Raw genomic sequence first — 22,169 nt, 5'->3', positions numbered from 1 at the left:
GAAATGTGGCTAATGATAGGACATATACCTTTATTTATTTATTGTTTTTGGTTTTTGGGTCACACCTGGTGGTGCTCAGGGATTCTTTGTGGGTCTGCACCCACAAACCGCTCTTGGCAGGCTTGGGGGACCAAATGGTATGCCAGGATTCAAACCACTGTCCATGCTGGGTATGCTGTGTGCAAGGCAAACGCCCTACCACTGTGCTTTCTCTTCAGCCCCGACATATCTTGCATAGATGAGGTTCTGGCATCCGAAACAAACAACTGGAGAATTTGAATTACTTTGAAAATTGAAATATAGGGTCCAGAGAATTAGTATAGTGGATAGGGTGTTTGCTCTGTTTGAGGCTGACCAGGGTTTAGTTTATACAACCCCATTTAGTTTCCCAAGCCCACCAGGAGTGATCCCTAAGCACTGAACCAGGAGTAAGTTCTGAGCGCACTACATTGGCTGCATGCAAGGGAAGCTCCCTACAATCACTATACAAATTGCTCTAGCCTTATTATGTATAATATTTTTTGGTACCATATCTGGCGGAGCTCAGGGCTTATTACTATGTTCAGAGATCACTCAGTGGCTGCACTTGGGCATATGGGGTGCAAACATTGTTGGGTTTTTGGGTCACATCCAGCAGTGCTCAGGTTTACTCCTGGCTCTGCACTCAGATATCAATCCTGGCAGGCTCGGGGGACCATATGGATGCTGGGATTTGAATCACCTCCTTCTGGATGCAATGCAAACGCCTTACTTCCATGCTATCTCTCCGGCCCCTCTTTTAAATATTTTACATTTAGTTTGGGAGATAGTTAATGACAAATTAGTGATTAGACTTTCACCCTTGGTCTTCTGACATTATTATTTTAATGTTTTTGGCCACACCTAGTTGTGCTCAGGTACTCCTGGCTCTGAGCTCAGGGGTCATTCCTTAGAGTGCTTGGGGAGACCACATGGGATGCCAGGAATTGAACTCAGGTTGGCCACATGTAAGGCAAAAGCCTTACCTGATGTGCTATCACTCTGGCCCCTTACTGTAATATTTTAACATTTGTTTTTTGGGATGGAAAACACATTTCATCATTTTATAGTTAAAAACTGGCATGAGGGGAGGCAGATCAGTAGTACTGTGAAGGGCCAGAGTGATAGCATAGCAGGTAGGGTATTTGCGTTTCCACGCCTGACCTGGGTTTGATCCCCCGCATCCCATATGGCCCTCGAGCATGCCAGGAGGTCTCTGAACAAAGGGGTAGGAGCGCCACCGGATGTCACCACCCCAACCCCCAAAAAACAAAAAGTACTGTAGATAGGACATTTGCCTTGCACTTGGTTGATCCAGGTTTGTCCCTGGCTTCTCCCTGCGCTGGCTACGAATGATGCCTGTGTGGAGAGCCAGGAGTAAACCCGGAGGCTGCCAGGTGTGGCCCCCAGACAAAAAAAAAAAAAAAAAGAAAGAAAGAAACAAAAAAAACCCAAAAAAACTGAGATTTAAAAAAAAGTTTTGAGGGGCCGGAGAGATAGCATGGAGGTAAGGCGTTTGCCTTTCATGCAGGAGGTCATCGGTTCGAATCCCGGCGCCCCATATGGTCCCCTGTGCCTGCCAGGAGCAATTTCTGAGCCTGGAGCCAGGAATAACCCCTGAGCACTGCCAGGTGTGACCCAAAAACCAAAAAAAAAAAAAAAAAAAAAAAAGTTTTGAGTAATATAATAAAAGTGCTTACCTGGACTTGCCTGACAGGCATATAGCATTATTCTTGCAAGCTCCATAGCATGCAACTGTAGAACCAGGTGTATTACTTTAACTGCAATTGTGCCATCTGTGGGAGCAGGTGGATAGATCCTGTGTCATCAGGAAAACACAGCTGGTGAAACTTAGGAGATTTAATGACTGGTTTTCTTCAACTATAGCTATCTCCCATCACATGTATCTCATTATGTCTTTTTTTTTTTTGGTTTTTGGGCCACACCCGGTGACGCTCAGGGGTTACTCCTGGCTATGTGCTCAGAAGTTGCTCCTGGCTTGGGGGACCATATGGGATGCCGGGGGATCGAACCGCGGTCCGTCCAAGGCTAGCACAGGCAAGGCAGGCACCTTACCTTTAGCACCACCACCCGGCCCCCTCATTATGTCTTTTACCTGAGCACAAGTGTTGACTTTGGTCAGGACAACAACAAACAAGTGAACTCCAAAATAAGAGTAGTTGTTTGTATTTTTATTTACTTGGTATAAAAGAGTTCTTTTTAATTTAGTTTTGTTTTTGTTTATTGGGTCACACCTGGCAGCGCTCAGAGGTTACTCCTGGCTCTGCACTCAGAAATCGACTCTGGGGCCAGAGAGATAGCACAGCGGTGTTTGCCTTGCAAGCAGCCGATCCAGGACCAAAGGTGGTTGGTTGAATCCCGGTGTTCCATATGGTCCCCCGTGCCTGGCAGGAGCTATTTCTGAGCAGACAGCCAGGAGTAACCCCTGAGCATCATCGGATGTGGCCCAAAAACCAAAAACCAAAAAAAAGAAAGAAAAGAAAAAGAAATTGACTCCGGCAGGCTCTGGGAACCATATGGGATGCTGGAATCGAACCTGGGTTCATTCCCAGTTGGCCACGTGCAAGGCAAATGCCTTACCACTATGCTATTGCTCCAACCCCAGGCCCCCCTTTTAATTTAGTTTTATTTTTACTTTTCGTTATTGATCATATTTTCAGATCATATATATTGTTTCCTGAGAGTTCCTTGTGAGAATAGTGAAATACAGTGATATGTATATTCAGTTTGTAATAGATTCTTTTCTCTATAGAGAATTGGGAAGTAAACACAGTGTAAACGTTTTGGTTTTGTTTTGGGGCCACACCCCTTAATGTTCAGGAGTTACTCCTGGCTCTGTGCTCAGAAATCGCTCCGGGCTTGGGAGACCATATGGGACACTGGGATTCGAATCACCATCCATCTTAGGCTGCCTGCAAGGCAAACGCCCTACCGAGGTGCTATCGCCACTCCAGCCTCATCTTTTCACCTTGTCTACAGGTTTGGAAATGAATTAAGAAAATTAGTTTCTGGGGCTGGAGAGATAGCATGGAGATAAGGTCTTTCATGCAGAAGGACAGTGGTTCGAATTCCATATGGTCCCCTGTGCCTGCCAGGGGTGGTTTCTGAGCATAGAGCCAGAAGTAACCTCTGAGCGATGCCGGGTGTGACCCAAAAACCAAAAAACAAACAAACAAACAGAAAACAACAACAACAAAAAAGAAAACTAGTTTCTGGGGCCGAGTACAGTGGGTAGGGAGGGCATTTGCCTCTCATGCAGCCAACCTGGGCTTAATCGCCAGCATCCCATATGGTCCCCTGAGCCTGCTAGGAGTAATTTCTTTTTTCTTTTTTTGGGGGGGGCCACATCCAGTGACACTCAGTGGTTACATCTGGCTATGGACTCAGAAATCGCTCCTGGCTTGGGGGACCATATGGGGATTGAAACGAGGTCCATCTTGGGTCGGCCGCCTGCAAGGCAAACCCCCTACTGCTGCACTATTGCTCCAGACCCTGCCAGGAGTAATTTCTGAGTGCAGAACTGGGAGTAACCCCTGAGCGCTGCTGGGTATGGCCCCAAAACAAACAAAAAATTATTTTCCTGCTCCTTATTTATTACTGTCCCATTAATAAAAATAAATTTCTTTTTTTTTTTTTGGTTTTTGGGTCACACCCAGCAGTGCTCAGGGGTTACTTCTGGCTGTCTGCTCAGAAATAGCTCCTGGCAGGCACGGGGGACCATATGGGACACCGGGATTCGAACCAACCACCCTTGGTCCTGAATCGGCTGCTTGCAAGGCAAACGCCGCTGTGCTATCTCTCCGGGCCCAAATTTCTTTTTCTAAGTTCACGTTTAAATCTGCTTTATTCTGATTTCTATCATTGTACTGTCCTTCTAATTTCTGTGGGTCTGATTCATCCTTGTGCTAAATGAAAGCACACAATCACAAAATTGTATAAATGAAAGGCATATGGGAGTGGTGGTGTAAAGGGAACTCTCGGAGTCTTCATATGCCTGGGTGGGCGAGCTAAACTAATAGCTCCCAGCAGTTCTTCTGAATCAGACATTGTGGAGCCAAGAGTCTAACATTTGGAATTCCTCTGCCTGTGCGCAGGGTCTGTCTTTTATCCTCCAAACCACCATTTGTTAAATGGCTAATGACCCAGTGGACCCGTTGACAACAAAGAAGGAAGACTGGCAAAGATCAAGTTAAAAGGAAAAAGCAAAGTTCAAAGGTAGGAAAGTAAGAGCAAGAAGAATTTGGTCATATCTTCACTTACTGTTTATTATTGTTACCAATTTTTGTGGAGGATTTTAAAGATATACAAAGTAGACAACAATGTAATGAACACACGAAATTACCCCTCCCCCAGCGCTAGCATTTTACCAGACTTCATTGTAGGGAAGCCAGAACTCTGGTGAGCCTTGGGTTTGCTTGCCAAGTCTTTAGGTCTTGTCATCTTTGGCCTTATGCTAGTAAATGTCTTTTATCTCTTTTAGCACCAAGAATGTATAGAATATTGTGTTTAGTTTTGTAATGAGTAGGATAGTACTTAACCTCTAACAGCTTAAGGTTCTAGGTGCTGTTGATCAAGTATAGTTATTAGGGCCGAAAAATTCAAAGGAGCACAGTGAAGGGAATTTAAGGGAGATTTTATTGAGAGGAGTATATAAGAAAGAAATGACTCGCTATTTGAGATAGCACTGTAAGCAAACTAGCAACTCTTTCAATAACCAAAAAAAATATCTGAAACTTTAGACAGTTTTTTTAGGTATATAACATGTTTTTTTTTTGTTTTTTGTTTTTTGGGTCACAACCTGACCGCCCTCAAGGGTTACTCCTTGCTCTGCACTCAGAAATCACTCCTGGCTGGCTCAGGGGGACCATTTGGGATGCTGAAATTCAAACCACGGTTTGTCTTGGATCAGCTGCATGCAAGGCAAATGCCCTACCACTATGCTATCTCTCTGGTCCTCCCCTCTTTTTTTTTGTGGTTTTTGGGTCACACCTGGCAGTGCTCAGGGGTTATTCCTGGCTCCAGGCTCAGAAATTGCTCCTGGCAGGCACGGGGAACCATATGGACGCCAGGATTCGAACCGATGACCTCCTGCATGAAAGGCAAATGCCTTATCTCCATATTATCTCTCCGGCCCCCCCCCCCTTTTTTTTTTATAATGTTTTGGATAAAATTTTCTTCTTGCTTTAAACAATTCAGAAATAAGCCACTCAGATATTTTTTGTTAACCTAGTATCTCTGAGTGTTTATTACCAAAATGGATGGATGTACAGAGATGTGTTTGCTTCTTAGAAACACTTTTTTTTTTGTTTGTTAATTTTTTTTTTTTTTTGCCACACCGGCAGCGCTAGGGTTACTCTTGGCTTTTCGCTCAGAAATCATTCCTGGAAGGCATGGGGGACCATATGGGATGCTGGGATTCGAACCACCATAGGTCTTGGGTTGGCTGCTTGCAAGGCAAACACCTTGCTGTTTATCTCTCCGGCCCCTTCTTAGAAACTCCTTTTTAATTATTTATTTTTTAGTTATTTTGGGGCCAAAATGGGACCACAGTTGGCAGTGCTCAGTTATTATTCCTGGCTCTGTGCTCAGAAATTACTCCTGGCAGGCTTGGGATATGGGATGCCAGGGGTCAAATCGGATTGGATGCTTGCAAGACAAATGCCATACTCTCTGTGCTATTGCTCCAGCCCTATTTTTTAAATTACTTTTTTTTGGTTGGGGGTGTTCACACCCAGCAGCGCTCAGGGGTTACTCCTGGCTCTATGCTCAGAAATTGCTCCTGGCAGGCTCGGGGGACCATATGGGATGCCGGGATTTGAACCACCTTCCTTCTGGATGTAAGGCAAATGCTTTACCTCCATACTATCTCTCCGGCCCCTTAAATTACTTTTTTTTTTAAAGAAATACTTTTTTTGGGGGGGGGGGGCGCACACCCAGTGGCATTCAGGAATTACTACTTGGCTCTGCGTTCAGAAATATTTCCTGGCAGGCTCAAGGGGACCATATGGGATGCCAGAAATTGAACCCTGGTCAGCTGAATGCAAGGCAAATGCCCTATCCACTGTGCTATTATTCAGGCCCCAAGAAATACATTTTAAAGTTAGCTAAGCCACGTTTCTTTGGACAGATGAAGATGTGGGCTTTGTTGGTATACCTGTTTCAGTTAAATTATCAGTACAATAAGCCAGGAGGACAACCTTACTTTTGTGATTTAAAAAGCTAAGCGATGGGGGCCGGAGAGATAGCGTGGAGGTAAGGCGTTTACCTTTCATGCAGAAGGTCATTGGTTCGAATCCCGGCGTCCCATATGGTTCCCCGTGCCTGCCAGGAGCGATTTCTGAGCACAGAGCCAGGAAAAACCCCTGAGCACTGCCGGGTGTGACCCAAAAACCACAAAAAAAAAAAAAAGCTAAGCGATGGATCAGAGACTTAGTATAGTGGATAGGGTGTTTTCTTTGCATGCAGCCTACCTGGGTTTGATTACTGACATCCCATAGGCACTTCCAGGAATAATTTATGATTGCTGAGTATTGTTGGGTGCGTACACCCCCAGATTCTTAGCAAAGATTGTTATTGCTAATTAACTTTATTTTTATTTTGTTTTTTGGGCCACACCCTGTGATGCTCAGGTTACTCCTGGCTATATGTTTAGAAATAGCTTGGGTGACCGTATGGGACGCCAGGGGATCGAACGGCGGTTCATCCTAGGTAGCGCGCAAAGCAGATGCCTTATGCCCTGTGCCGCCACTCTAGCCCCTAACTTTTAATATTTATTTATGTATTTTATTTTATTTTTTGGGGGCCATACCCTGTGATGCGCAGGGGTTACTCCTTGCTATATGTTCAGAAATCGCCCCTGGCTTGGGGGACCATATGGGACTCTGGGGTATCGAACCTCAGTCCATCCTAGGCTAGCGCGTGCAAGGCAGATGCCTTACGCCCTGCACCACCGCTTCAGCCTCTAACTTTTTATTTATTTATTTATTTATTTATTTATTTATTTATTTATTTATTTATTTATTTATTTATTTTTTGCTTTTTGGTCACAATCGGCAGCGCTCAGGGGCCACTCCAGGCTCTACGCTCAGAAATCACCCCCACCAGGCTCAGGGGACCATATGGGATGCCGGTATTTGAACCAACATCCTTCTGCATGTAAGGCAAACACCTTATCTCCAGCCCCCCTAACTTTTATTTTTTTTTATTTTTTATTTTTTTTTGGTTTTTGGGCCACACCCGTTTGACGCTCAGGGGTTACTCCTGGCTATGTGCTCAGAAATTGCCCCTGGCTTGGGGGGGACCATATGGGACGCCGGGGGATCGAACCGCGGTCCGTTCTTGGCTAGCGCTTGTAAGGCAGACACCTTACCTCTAGCGCCACCTTCCCGGTCCCCCTAACTTTTATTTTTAAGGAAATTTTTTGGCCACACGTTATGGTGCTCCCTAGACTACTTCTAGTTCTGTGCTTGAAGTCATTCTCGTAGTACTCAGGACACCATGCAGTGCCAGGACTTAAAATAGGCTTTCCTCTTGCTTGTGTTCAGTTCAGCCTTTTACCCCAATCCCTCTGTGCCCCAAGTTAAACTTTTTTTTTTGGTCACACCTGGCAGCGCTCAGCAGTTATTCCTGGCTTTGCGCTAAGAAGTAGCTCTTGGCAGGCTTGGGGACCATATGGGATGCCAGGATTCAAACCAGGGTCCATCCTGTGTTGGCCGCCACTATACTATCGCTCTACCCCTTCCCCCCCCTTTTTTTTTTTTTTTTTTTTGTGGTTTTTGGGTCACACCCGGCAGTGCTCAGGGGTTACTCCTGGCTCCATGCTCAGAAATTGCTCCTGGCAGGCACAGGGGACCATATGGGACGCTGGGATTCGAACCGATGACCTCTTGCATGAAAGGCAAACGCTTTACCTCCATGCTATCTCTCCAGCCCCTTCCCCCCTTTTTTGTAAGTTAAACATTTAAAAGAAGGGGCTTCAAACCAAAAGATGTTACAGATTATTTTGTTGTGTTAAACATGCAGTTATTATTCTAAATGGTTAGACCTTCCTTGAGTGCTTTGTATCTAAAGTATATTAAAATTTTGACTTCTGAGAAACTTGTTGAAATACTGACCTGTATGGTCAGTAGCTCCTGGTGACCATTCACATTGTACTCTGGAGTTGGGCTTAGGGATTGCTTATTCAACTGTACAGACAGGATCCTTACAGCCTACTGTAAGCTCTAATCTAATAGGTCATAAAAGCTACTCAAACATTGCTGAGAGCTAGGAGTTAAGATGCACCATGAGACACTGCACATGATAATTTGCTAGCAGCCAAGAAGATCTGTCGTGAAACGGTTTGTCAGTTGGTTTCGAGGCTGCTTTACAGCATCCCGGAGAACTTTAACTAGGTGCTCCTTTAATCAATGATATTTTAAATTTAGGTGAGAAGTTAAGACTCGGTGTTGAAATGAGGTATAGTCTTGTACTTGTTGAGGACTTTTACTCCTGAATTGATTAGAAGTAATTCAGGCTAACATTAGACTTAAAAATGTAATGCAGAACGGGAATGGAAATTCAGATATCTGTCCCAGCCTCATTGATTAGAAGTTTACTGGTCATCCTTTCTTTTGTTTGTTTTTTGGGTCACACCCAGTGGTGCAATATTTAGGATATTGACCATTGCTTGATGGTCACTCCTAACAGTGAGCAGGGAGAAATGAAGTTTTTTTTTTTTTTTTTTTTTTTTTTTTTTTGTGGTTTTTGGGTCACACCCGGCAGTGCTCAGGAGTTATTCCTGGCTCCAGGCTCAGAAGTTGCTCCTGGCAGGCACGGGGGACCATATGGGATGCCGGGATTCGACGCTGGGATTCGAACTGATGACCTCCTGCATGAAAGGCAAACGCCTTACCTCCATGCTATCTCTCCGGCCCAAGAAATGAAGTTTTATGGTTAAAGTTTCAGAGTCCCTTGCAGGCACAGGGGAATATATGGGATGCCGGGATTCGAACCACCTTCCTTCTGCATGTAAGACAAACGCCCTACCTCCATGCTATCATGGTTTGAATACCTATATAGAAGGGAATAATTCTATTTTCTAATTTTTTTGCTAGGCACACTTAGCAGTGCTCAGGGTCAGTGAATACATCTGGAGGTCATTCCTGCCAGGCCCTGGGGATTATATGGGGTGCCTTAACCCCTGTACTATCTTTCTACTTCCTCTCCACCAAATTTTAATTTATTTATTTGACTTTTGGACCACATCCAGTGGTGCTCCCCTGACAGTTCTCAGGGGTTACTCCTGGCTCTGTGTTCAGAAATTACTCCTGGCAGGCTCTGGAGACCAAATGCGATGCTGGGGATTGAACCTCATTCAGCTGTGTGCAAGACAAATGCCTTACCTGCTGTGCTATCCCTCAGGCTCCTATTTATTTATTGTTTTGTTTATTTGTTTGGATGACATCTGGATCTGCTCAGGGGTTACTCTTTGCTCTGTGTCAGGAATCATGCCTGGTGGTGCTCAGGGAACCATATGGGTTTGAACCCAGGTAGTCTGCATGCAAGGCAAGTTCTTTACTTGCTATACTCTCTCCCTCCCTTCCATTTTCTCCCCCACCCACTCCTCCTTTCACCCTCTCCCCTTCTCTCCTCTCCATCTTTCTTTCTGTTTCCCTCTCCCTCTGTCTCTCTCCTCTTCTCCTGTTCTATTTTAAACCCTCCAAGATCTCTGGCTGGCCTGGATTATATTGTTTTCCCTGCTTCCATTCTTGCCACACCATCTGTTTTCAACATAGCAGCCAGAGTGATCCAATTTACTAAGGTCTTGTAAATGCTCTCTGCTCTAAAGACCCTTTCAATGACTCATTTTACTCAAACTAAAACTTTTTTTTCAGTAACCGTGAAACTTTCTGTTACCCCCCTCTACCTTTCTTTTTTTTTTTTTTTTTTTTTTTTTGGTTTTTGGGCCACACCCGATGACGCTCAAGGGTTACTCCTGGCTATGTGCTCAGAAGTCACTCTTGGCTTGGGGGACCATATGGGACGCCGAGGGATCGAACCGCGGTCCGTCCTAGGCTAGCGCAGGCAAGGCAGGCACCTTACCTCTAGTGCCACCGCCCGGCCCCATCCCTCTACCTTTCTTGACCATTCTTGAATTCTTCCCCTTTTCCTTCTCTTTGATAATGATAATAGGGCTTGCACACATACATAGTGTGACGCTTTCTCATTTGGGTTGTGTTATTCACTGGGGGTAGGTAATATACCTGGTTAGTATATTTGGAATATTTGGTCTCTGTGTTCATAGGTTTAGTATTGAGAGTGGAGAGAGATAGTACAGTTGTTAGGGCACTTGACTTGAACACAACTGACTCAAGTTTGACTCCTGGCATCTCATGTGATGCCCTGAGCCCTGAGAAATTGGATTAATTCCTAATGGTAAAATTAGGAATAGTCCTGGGCATTGCCAGTGTGCCCCCACCAATTTAAGAAATTTGAATTTTTTAAATTAATATTCTATTTAAGTAACATGATTATAGTTGGGTGACAGTCACAAACAGATCACCCCCCCCTTCACCAGTGTAACATTCCCCCCTCTCAATTTCTGCCTGTATTTGAGACAGGCATTCTACTACAGTTATTTGTTTTGAAGTTCAGTATGGTTTTTGTTTTTTTCTTAAAGGATAAGGATTAGGGCCCGGAGAGATAGCACAGCAGCGTTTGCCTTGCAAGCAGCCGATCCAGGACCAAAGGTGGTTGGTGTCCCATATGGTCCCCTGTGCCTGCCAGGAGCTATTTCTGAGCAGACAGCCAGGAGTAACCCCCTGAGCATCGCTGGGTGTGGCCCAAAAACCAAAAAATAAAAAAGAAAAAGAAAAAAAAGAATAAGGGTTAAAGAAAAAAATAATAACATTTTCTACATTTAATTTCATAAATCTTATGAAATGTAGTGCTTTGAATACTGTAGCCCTTGATTTTGCAGCACCTTTACCTAGATTGCATCCTCTTTTTTTTTTTTTTTTTTGCCAAACCCAGTGATGCTCAGTGGTTACTCCTGGCTATATACTTAGAAATCGCTCCTGGTGGGGTCAGAGAGATAGCATGGAGTGGAGGTAAGGCGTTTGCCTTTCATGCAGGAGGTCATCGGTTAGAATCCCGGCATCCCATGTGGTCCCCCGTGCCTGCCAGGAGCAATTTCTGAGCCTGGAGCCAGGAATAACCCCTGAGCACTGCCGGGTGTGACCCAAAAACCACACACACACAAAAAAGCTCCTGGTGTGGGGGACCATATGGGATGCCAGGGAATTGAACTGTGGTCCATCCTAGGTTAGCACGTGCAAGGCAAATGCCCTATCGCTGATCCACCACTGCTGCCCCAAGATTGCATCCTCTTTGCTCTATCATCCTCACTCTTCTTTATTAGTGTCATCACTTTTTTTTGGTTTTTGTTTGTTTGTTTTGGGGCCACACCTAGCAGTACCAGGGGTTATTTCTGGCTCTGAGCTCAGAAATCCCTCCTGGCAGGCATGGGGGGGTGAGGTGTGGTGGGGGTGGGGGGCGGGGGAGTGCTATATGGGATGCTGGGATTTTAACCACAGTACTTCCTGGATCGTCTGTGTGCAAGGCAAACGCTCTGGCGCTGTGCTATCTCTCCCGTCCCCAATTTCATCACTTTTTTTAACATACTTATTTTGTTTATTGTCTGCCTCTCTTTGCTAAGGGACAGAAATTTTCGTCTAGTATTTATTGATTGATATAACTCTATTGCCTGGAACATGTTCTGGCACATGATAGATACTCAGTAAATAATTTTTAGATAAATGGAATAAAGTAGAGAAGAATAGAGTAGAAAGAATACAAGTGAATAAATGGTTCCTTTTGCCATGAATTTACACTGTCAAATGGACTTATTCATTCGACTTTTATTGTTGTTGTTTTGGTTTTTGGGTCATGTCTAGCAGTGCTTACAAATTATTCCTGGCAGACTCAAGGACATATGGGATGCCAGGGATCAAACATAGATCTGCTGCATGCAAGTCAAATGTTGTTATTGGTTTAAATGTGTGTAATTTAAAATCTTTGTTGAAATAATAGGTTCTTGAATTTTGGGAGCTTGCTTCTCATTTCTTTTCCTTTGGGCAGGGAGGGTCCTGTTCTCAGGACTTGCAGTAGTGCATTTGCCTTGCACGCGCTAACCTAGGATGGACCACAGTTCTATCCCCCGGCATCCCATATGGTGTTTTAAGATATTATTTAAGGGGCCGGAGAGATAGCATGGAGGTAAGGCGTTTGCCTTTCATGCAGAAGGTCATCAGTTCAAATCCCGGCGTCCCATATGGTCCCCCGTGCCTGCCAGGAGCAATTTCTGAGCATGGAGCCAGGAATAACCCCTGAGCACCGCCGGGTGTGACCCAAAAACCAAAAAAAAAAAAAAAAAAAAAAAGATATTATTTAAAAAAATAAAAAGAAAGAAAATCAAATACGGAGAATTTTTGAACAAATAACCAGAGTTGAAGCAAATATAAATAATAGATATATTGATGCCAACTGAGGAAATATGATTAGATGTAATTAATAAATAAATTTATTAACATATTTGCCACCTGCCAACTTAAATTATGAAGAAATTTTTGTAGGAGGATGTTTTGTTAAATGTACTATATGGCTTGTCTTCCGTACAAACTTACCATATAAGATATTATTAATAATTAGAAAATCGTGATTATGATACTTACCTGCCTCAATCTGAGGTGCCCAGGATGTGGCACAGTGGTAGAACAAATGTCTCCTGTCTTGCAAGCATTAGGCCAGAAGTGTGGGTACATTGTGCCACCATCCTACATACAATACAATTCTTGCCAAAAGAAGGGGAATAAAAGAGCTACTTTGGGGCCTGAGAGATAGTACAGCAGATACTTTCTCTTGTGTACAGTCAGCATGAGCTGGATCTCTGGCACTGCATATGGTCCCTAAGCCCTTCTAAGATTGATCCCTGAACACAGAGCCAAGGGTGAACCCTGAGCACTACTGGGTATATCTGCCACCAAAAAATCTTAGGGGCTAGAGCAGTGGCAGAGTGGTAGGGCATTTGCCTTGCACGTTACTGACCGAGGACGGACTGTGGTTTGATTCCCTGGCATCCCATATGGTCCCGCAAGCCAGGAGCGATTTCTGAGCGCAGAGCCAGGAGTAACCCCTGAGCATCACCAGGCGTGGCCCCCCCAAAAGAAGTTTTATTTAGCAGAAAGTACAGGTATTCCCACTATAGGTATAGGGGAGAGCTACATAGGGAACTTGAGGGCATTTCTGTGACGATCTAAATAGTCCAATGTTAAGGTCCAGATTCAGTGCTGTTTCTGCCCATCCTAACTGGAACCTGTCAGAGCCACACTCAGTTGTGTTTAGTGGCACCAAGGCTAATTTTAGTGGTGCTGGGATATGGTATATGGTTCAGGGATCAAACCCAAGTGTAGACTCTAGCCATTTGAGCTAATATAATATCCTCAGTTGTTTGAGTTATTATTATTATTATTATTATTTTTTTTTGGGTCACAGCCGGCAGTGCTCAGGGGTTACTCCTGGCTCCATGCTCAGAAATTGCTCCTGGCAAGCACGGGGGGCCATATGGGATGCTGGGATTCGAACCAATGACCTTCTGCATGAAAGGCAAACGTCTTACCTCCATGCTATCTCTCCGGCCCCTGAGTTATTATTTTAAAACTCATTCCAGGGGCTGGAGCCATAGCACAGCGGGTAGGGCATTTGCCTTGCTTGTGGTTGACCCAGGTTTGATCCCTGGCATCCTATATGGTTCGGAAAGCCTGCCAGAAACTATTTCTGAGTGTAGAACCAGGAGCACTCGTGGGGTGTGGCCCAAAAACAAAAAAACAAACCCCATCATTCCAAAGGAGTGGTCCAAGTACAGCACATCTCTACAACACGTGGCTGCTGCTTTCAACTTGCTTTATTCAAATCTGTAAGATTAGAGCTAACAGGGAATAAGACAGTTATTAGGGAGCATGTAATGATTTAAGCATATCAAAGGTACTTTTTTGGGGGTCATGCCCAGCTTCGCTCAGGGCTTATTCCTGGCTCTGCACTCAGAAATCGCTCCTAGCAGGCTCGGGGTACCATATGGGATGCTGGGATTTGAATCCAGGTCCATTCTGGGTTGACTACATGCAAGGCAAACACCCTATCATTGTGCTATTGCTCAGTCGTATATTTGTTTTTAAATTTATAAAATGAGGTCTAATATTTAACTGACCTAAAACCTTAAACATCCAGTTTTGCTATTCATAATATTTTTCTAAAAATGGTAAGCTATTTATCCTAATAACCTGACAGATACATTACTCTATATTGCCTTTGCAATATAATGACTTTTTTTTTTTTTTTTTTGAGGTGGAGAGGCTCACACTTGGTAGTGCAGTGCTTAGTGATTACTTCTGGCTCTGAACTCCAGAATCATTCTTGGTTAACTTGGAATTCCAGGAATCAAACCTGGGCCTGCTGTGTATAAAGCAGTGGTTCTCAAATAGTGGAGGGGGGGGGGGTCGAGGCTTCTTAAGGGGGGCTGCGTTTGACTTTGGCAAACACTGTCAGAACAAGCTAAGCCCGGTGTTTATGTCTCTGTATGTCTCTGCAGCTGAGAGTTGCTGTGTCCTGCTTCAAACCCTGCTTCGAAAAGCTGTGCATTACAAAACGTGCTCATTGTAGCCATTCATCCAGACATCACCTCTGATTAAAAACTCAGCTCAAATTATTTTATATATTTTTGTTTTGCAGGCTAAAGCTTTTTTTAATAAAGATACTATTTACAGTCTCGTGGGAGAGGCGCGAAAAAGGTTTTCTTTTTCCTAGGGGGGCATGACAGAAAATAATTGAGAAGCACTGGTATAAAGCAAGTGCCTTATCCACTGTGCAATGTTCCAGCCCCTCTCTGAGATGATTTATTTTTGATTGTAAGAGATAGGACCTAGGGCTAGGGCTTCATTACTTAGAAAGTATTTGATCTGCCACTAGGCTTTATTCCTATCCTGGATAAATGTTAACTTATTTGAAACAGGGCAGGTGTAGCAAAGATGGCACAATGTTTGGGAAGACTGGTTCAGAACTAGCAAATTTTCAGTTATTAACAAAGTAATTAAATTTTTTTTAGAATTTGTTTTTGTTTTTTAACCATTTTAGGGCCTGGGAAGATGACTCAAAGGGTTGGAGTGGATGCTTGTAGGTACAGAGCCACACTCTGTACAGAGATCTGGATTTGATGCCTGGCACCACACAATCCCCTAAGGGGACTGCACTGGGTGTGGCTCCTACCCAAATAAAATTGTTTTGTCAATTTAAATAGTACTCATAAGGGGCCGGAGAGATAGCATGGAGGTAAGGCGTTTGCCTTTCATGCAGAAGGTCATCGGTTCGAATCCCGGCGTCCCATATGGTTCCCCATGCCTGCCAGGAGTAATTTCTGAGCATGGAGCCAGGAGTAACCCCTGAGCACTGCCGGGTGTGATCCAAAAACCACACACACACACAAAAAAAAGTACTCATAAAAATGAATGAAAATGATATAGTTTGATTTAATTGTTTTACTTAATAGGAAAATAATAGTTGGGGCCGGGCGGTGGTGCTAGAGGTAAGGTGCCTGCCTTGCCTGCGCTAGCCTTGGACGGACCGCAGTTGGATCCCCCGGCGTCCCATATGGTCCCCCAAGCCAGGAGCAACTTCTGAGCGCATAGCCAGGAGTAACCCCTGAGCGTTACCGGGTGTGGCCCAAAAACAAACAAAAAAAGGAAAATAGTAGGTTATAGACTATATCTTTTCCCTTCCTGTTTTATTAATCAGAGGTGTTGGAGTAGATTCTTTTTTTTTTTTTTTTTTTGGTTTTTGGGTCACACCCGACAGCGCTCAGGGGTTACTCCTGGCTCCACGCTCAGAAATTGCTCCTGGCAGGCTTGGGGGACCATATGGGATGCCAGGATTCGAACCACCTTCCTTTTGCATGCAAGCAAACGTTTTACCTCCATGCTATCTGGCCCCTAGATTCATTTTGTTTAAGCTAATGTCCTGTGGTTTTAGAGTAATGATCTGATTCTGTTAAATTTATTTTAAAAATAGCATATCTTAATTTATTTAACAAATAAGCTTTGAATATATGGATTAAGACTTATCCCAACTTGAGAGGATGCTAATGAAGATTCAGAATAATGGACTAAAGGAAAGTCAAGGAGAGAGCTCAGTAGAATGAATGCAGGAGGCCTAGGTTCAATACCTGTACCAAATAGTTTCCCCAAGTGTTGCTGTGTGTGACCCCCAGACAAAAGTAAAACAAATGGGTAACTGAAAACTGAAGTATTGATGTTTTAAGCATTAAGTATTACTGTCAGCTACTTGGAATTAATAGCAAATACCCTACCTGTTATTACTTTGGCCCAAGAGGAGCTTTTTTGTTTTGATTTTGGTTTTTGGGTCACACTAGCGGCGCTCAGGGGTTACTCCAGGGTCTGTGCTCAGAAATCACTCCTGGCAGGCTTGGGGACCCATATGGGATGCCGGGATTCGAATCACCATCGGTTCTAGATCGGCTGTGTACAAGGCAAGTCCACTCCTTGTGGACTTGGGAATCTTGAGGCTTGGGAATGAACCCAGGTTGGCCCCATGCAAGGCAAATAAATATCTTACCTGTTGTACTATCTCTCAAGCTCTCATTCTAGTTTTAATTTACATTTCCCTAATAATTGTTGATGAGCATCTTCTGTGTTTATTGACTTTCTGTCTTTTTTGGGTGGAAGTGTATGGTCATCCCTTCTTCACATTTTATGATGGGATTATTACTATTATCATATATAATATATATCATATATTGTTATGGTTGTAAATGACAGTGGTGAAGACAGATCCCAAGATGTAGAAGTCACTGGTAAGGTCATATTCCAGGCTAGTAGGGTGCTCACAAAGAAACATCCACCAGCTACTTCAGGAGAGCAGCTCAGTTTATTATTAGTGGGAAATGGATATTTATATTAGGGGACAGTAGGATATGTTTTCTGTGTCAGCCAAGCACGTAGGATATGAGAGGGGATTAAAACAGTGTGTACTTCTGTGTTTAGGAAAGAATGGGTAATGGAATTAGGGCAAAGGGTGTGTGCTCTGGGTGTGTGCTTGTGTGTGTTTGTTTTGCTTTGGGGGCCACATCTGGCTGTTCTCCGGCTTACTCCTGGCTCTATATGTCTATATTCACTGGTGTATATGTGATATTAGGTTTGAAATCCTGTGCAAAGTAAGTACCTTTTCCATTGTGTTATCTCTCTGGACTTTTCATTGTTGAATTTTGTAAATTATTTATTTACCATGGATACTCTTGTCTTACGTGCAATCCTTTAATTTTTTGGGGTGGTTGGGGGAGTGTTGAGCCATACCAGTGGTACTCAGGGCTTACTCCTGATTCTTTGCTCAGGAATCACTCCTGGTTGGATCAGTGATCACTCCTGATCTCTCAGTGGAACAAATGTAGTCTTGGGTTAGCTATGTGCAATTTAAGTACCTTGCCTGCTATATTATCACTCTGGCCTCCTGCGCAATTATTTTCTTCCATTAGTAGGATAATCTTCTTGGTTTACTGATGTTGTTATGTTGTGCAGGAGCCTTTTGATTTGATACAGTCTCAGATGTGTAACTTTGTCTTTGTTTCCAATGATGCTACAGATAATTCCTCAAAGTCATCACTGAAGCCAGTAACAGTGTTTTACCTGTGTTTTTCTCTATGTATTTGTAATTTCAGGTAGTATATTTAAGCCTTTAACCAATTTTGGATTAATATTTGTTCTGTGGTATGAGATAGTGATCTAGTTTTAGTTTTTTGCTCATATGGGATGTCGGGAACTGGGGTCCATCCTGTGTTGGCCTGTGTTGCCTTACCACTGTGCTATTGCTCCAGCCCCAAACTATAGTTTGATTTTTTTTTTTTTTTGGTTTTTGGGTCACACCCGGCAGCACTCAGGGGTCACTCCTGGCTCCTTGCTCAGAAATTGCCCCTGGCAGGCTCTGGGATCATATGGGATGCCAGGATTTGAACCACCGATCTTCTGCACGAAAGGCAAATGCCTTACCTCCATGCTATATCTTCGGCCCTCTATTGTTTGATTGATTGGTTTTTGGGTACACCTGGCGTCGCTCAGGGGTTATTCCTGGCTCTGCACTCAGAGATCGCCCCTGGAAGGCTGAGGGCCCATATGGGATGCCTGGAATGGAACCCGGATCCCTATTGGCTGCATGCAAGGCAAACGCCCTACTGCTGTGCTATCTCTCTGGCCCCTCTCTTTGTATTATAGTTTATTTATTTATTTATTTATTTTGGTTTTTTTTTGGGGCCACACCCGGCGGTGCTCAGGGGTTATTCCTAGGTGTCTGCTCAGAAATAGCTCCTGGCAGGCACAGGGGACCATATGGGATACCGGGATTCGAACCAACCGCCTTAGGTCCTGGATCTGCTGCTTGCAAGGCAAACACCGCTGTGCTATATCTCCGTATAGTTTAAAATCAACATGATGCCATCTATCTTTTTCCCCAGGTTTGCTTTGGGGTGATGGACTAGTTTCCATGCACATTTCAGTCATATTTGTTCTGTGTCCTTGAAAAATGCCTTGAAATTTTGGCAGGTGCTACACTGAATCTGTAAATTGCTTTAGGTAGAACAGACATTTTTTTTTTAAATTTAGGGGTGGGGCCATACCTCAGTGGTTTTTGTTTGTTTGTTTGTTTGTTTGTTTGGGGGGCCAGAGGCATTGCTCAGAATTTATTCCTGGCTCTGTGCTCAGGGATCACTCTTATGGAGCTTGGGGAACATATGCCTTACCTACTGTACTATAGCCCTGCCTGCTGAATTTTCACTCCCACCAACACTGTCAGTTTTCATTTTATTGTTTTTTTGTTTTGGGCACCATCTGGAGTGCCAGGAAATGAACCCAGCCAGGTAGACTTCGTGCAGGGCAATCACCCTACTATCACCTATACTATCACTCTGGCCCTACTATCAGATGTCTATGATTACTTTTAGTAGAAATCGAATATGTGGCTATTATCTGCCTGGTATTTCAGGAATAAGTGACTAAACTGACCTTGAGCTGTTCATTTTTTTCCTTTGAGTTCTCTTTGTTATACTTTCTTTTTAAAAAAATTATTAAGGCTGGGGCCAGAGAGATAGCACAGCGGTAAGGCATTTGCCTTAGACGCAGGACAGTAGTTCAAATCCCAACGTCCCAGATGGTCCCCCGAGCCTGCCAGGAGTGATTTCTGAGCGTATAGCCAGGAGTAACCCCTGAGCGCTACCGGGTGTGACCCCAAAAAACAAACAAACAAAAAGAACATTAAAAAAAAATAAGGCATTGCGGTTTATTGTTATTCATAGTTATTTTCAAAAATACAGTGTTTCAGCACCAATCCCATCATCATTGTCAACTTCCTTCCATCAGTGTTCTTGGTTCATTCCCATTCTCTTTGTTATACTAATTTTTTTTAATTTTAACTTAATGTTAAATATTGTTACTTGTCACATTCATATTTTCTTTGCTTAAAAATTTTTGCATTGGGCCCCCAATGCAAACTTAAACTTACAATCTTTACAGCATCAGAGTAGTTTCCTGCATTGTCTTAATTGAATCATGTGCCAGTTTTACAGTGCTACCAAGTCTGGATTTGAGAAGCAGCTTGTGTGAATCATTTACATACATTTCTTTTTATATTTCTCAGATTAATTTGCAACTTTATAAACTCTTCATTTAGTTACATGTTCAAAGCAGATTTTTTTTTTTTTTTTTTTTTGGTTTTTGGGCCACACCCGGTAACGCTCAGGGGTTACTCCTGGCTATGTGCTCAGAAGTCGCTCCTGGCTTGGGGGACCATATGGGACACCGGGGGATCGAACCGCGGTCCGTCCAAGGCTAGCGCAGGCAAGGCAGGCACCTTACCTCTTGCGCCACCGCCCGGCCCCCAAAGCAGATATTTTTAATAATTTATTTTAAGAAGGAAATTGTCTTACCTAGAAGTTAAAAATTGTCTTGAAAAGCAGAAGTTATTACACAATAGCAGGAATCCGAAATACACAGGACTTTAAATCATAATTGTTAACCTTTGAATGTTCCCAAAAGTCTGAGTCTGTTTGTGTGTCTTACATGTTATTCCACTAGGGACTCGCACAGATAGGTTTTGCACAGTAACTTGCTGTTATTGTCAACCATAAACAAATTACATGTACTTAACAAGTTAATGTCAGATTGGCTAGGAGCCATTGGGAGGTGTGTACTTAGTGACATCAGCTGGCAAAGATCCCTGGTAACAGGGAGGGTTAGAAGGGTAGTGGCAGGAGAAGGGAGCCGGAGGGAGGTAGGAAAAAAGAGACAGAGAAACTGACTGTATCTGGGGATTCTGGCAAGGTGGAGAGCTGGTCTGTTTGGCAGGACCTTCCCATCTGGGATCCATCTGTGTTTCCCTGGAATGGGACAGGCAGCTCTAGTCAGTGAGAAATCGCAGATGTGAGAGAGCTGACACATGTCCAGCTAATGAAAGAAGGAAGGAGGCTGGTTTCAGATTGGGCTTTGAAGATTAGTAGGAGAAAAAGAGACGCTTTTAAGTATCTATTTGAAATATATTTGGTATATTAATATTCTGGATTGTTAGAATTTGGGCATTTAGGGTAAGTACATTTAAATCTAATTTTGGGGGTCCAAATAGGTATTTCTTCCTCAAAGCTTTCACTTACATTTTGACAGTATGGGTGTTTTTGATATTGATAGCTCATCTTTTATCTATCTCTTTATTTTTTTTAATGCTTTACTTTGTTTGTGTATCTGAATTTTTAGTTGCTACCTTCATTTTGAATACTATACTTTATTAAATGGAACCCAGTGAAATGTAATGTGTGTATATTGTGGATAGAAAGGAGTCAAATGTACATATTTCTATAAAGCATTTTACATTTGAGTCTTAATTTGATGTTTTGAGGTAAAATTTTCTTCTCTTGTAGTATGCATAATATAAACAGCCAGTGATAAAAAAGGTGGACTCGTTGAATATTTTTTGCCAGATCTTATTTTAATACATTTAGGCAGATTACAACTGGAATATTATCATAACTATAAAGTATATTTCACTTTTGATGCATTTAAATTCAGTGTATTTTCATTACATTTATCCCTTGCTGTTTTTCTTGTTCACTTTCTGTTTAGAAAATAAATAGCTAACATCAACAAATCTGAGTTGGATTGTGAGTTTGAATCACTTTTGTGATGCAGTATACTCACGTTTATCATATACTTTGTTCTGCAGTCCTTTTGTGGTTTGTCATGGCTAATTTAGCTTTTTGTTACTTCTGTACATTGTATTACTGTTTTTAGACCTTCACAACCAGATAACTGAACTGAGCATGGTTTGGTAGTTAACATATATCGAACACAGATGATGGCCATCGTTTGTAAGTTCTTTGCTCTCAAACAATCTGTTTACTCGCATGGAGTTTATTTTGTGAACTTCCTGCCTCATGTCATTTTGGGGAAAACTGGTATAGCACAATGAAGTCATACAAGTTACTTTCATAAGTTTTCAGATGTTTACTAGTCTGCTGTCATTGGTTCTTAAACCTTTTGCATTTGCTAACTCTGATCCTCATTCTAAGAGTCTACAACTCGAGTTTTGAGTACACGGTTCCTCTCACTGTGCTTCCCAGATCTCTGTTTTTTTGTGTTTTAATAAATGTTACATGTTATTTTTGTTAAACCTCACTGTGATTAAAAATAATTTGAACAGCATTCTAAACATTGTCATGTAAATGAGCCTGCTATAGTATACTAGAACAGAAGAATTTCATTCAGAAAGTGAGCCAACATGAGTGAGGTATTGAATTACACTGCATTGTGCAAATGCTATATTTCCCCCCAACTTTGTTTTCTTAAAACAAACCTTTACTTTTGTCAATTAGATGCTTGGTTTTAATTGCTTTTAGTTTTGTATTCTAGTTTCTTGTGGGAGGTGCTTTTTTCCATCAGTTTTTTTTTTTTAGACAAAATGACTAAGTGACTAAATAATTCAGTATGAATTTAAAGGTTTCTGTTTTGATATAAACTTGAATTTATACGATAAATTTTTTGTTTTTCTGG

At 42.8% G+C, this 22,169-nt stretch overlaps 1 protein-coding gene across 1 annotated transcript in view; it reads left to right on the top strand.

Moving 5' to 3' along the window:
• The first annotated feature begins 4,184 nt into the window (after positions 1-4,184).
• CBFA2T2 (CBFA2/RUNX1 partner transcriptional co-repressor 2) overlaps positions 4,185-22,169 on the top strand; it is a 106,677-nt gene continuing 88,692 nt past the window's right edge. Inside the window, exon 1 of the mRNA XM_049779208.1 lies at positions 4,185-4,254. The gene's annotated coding sequence lies outside the window, so the exon portion shown is untranslated. The remainder of the gene's footprint in view (positions 4,255-22,169) is intronic.

Source organism: Suncus etruscus, chromosome 9, assembly GCF_024139225.1.
Source record: "Suncus etruscus isolate mSunEtr1 chromosome 9, mSunEtr1.pri.cur, whole genome shotgun sequence".
Taxonomy (NCBI): Eukaryota; Metazoa; Chordata; class Mammalia; order Eulipotyphla; family Soricidae; genus Suncus; species Suncus etruscus.
The sequence above is the reverse complement of the archived record's forward strand: the minus strand, read 5'-3'. Positions and strand labels throughout refer to the sequence as shown.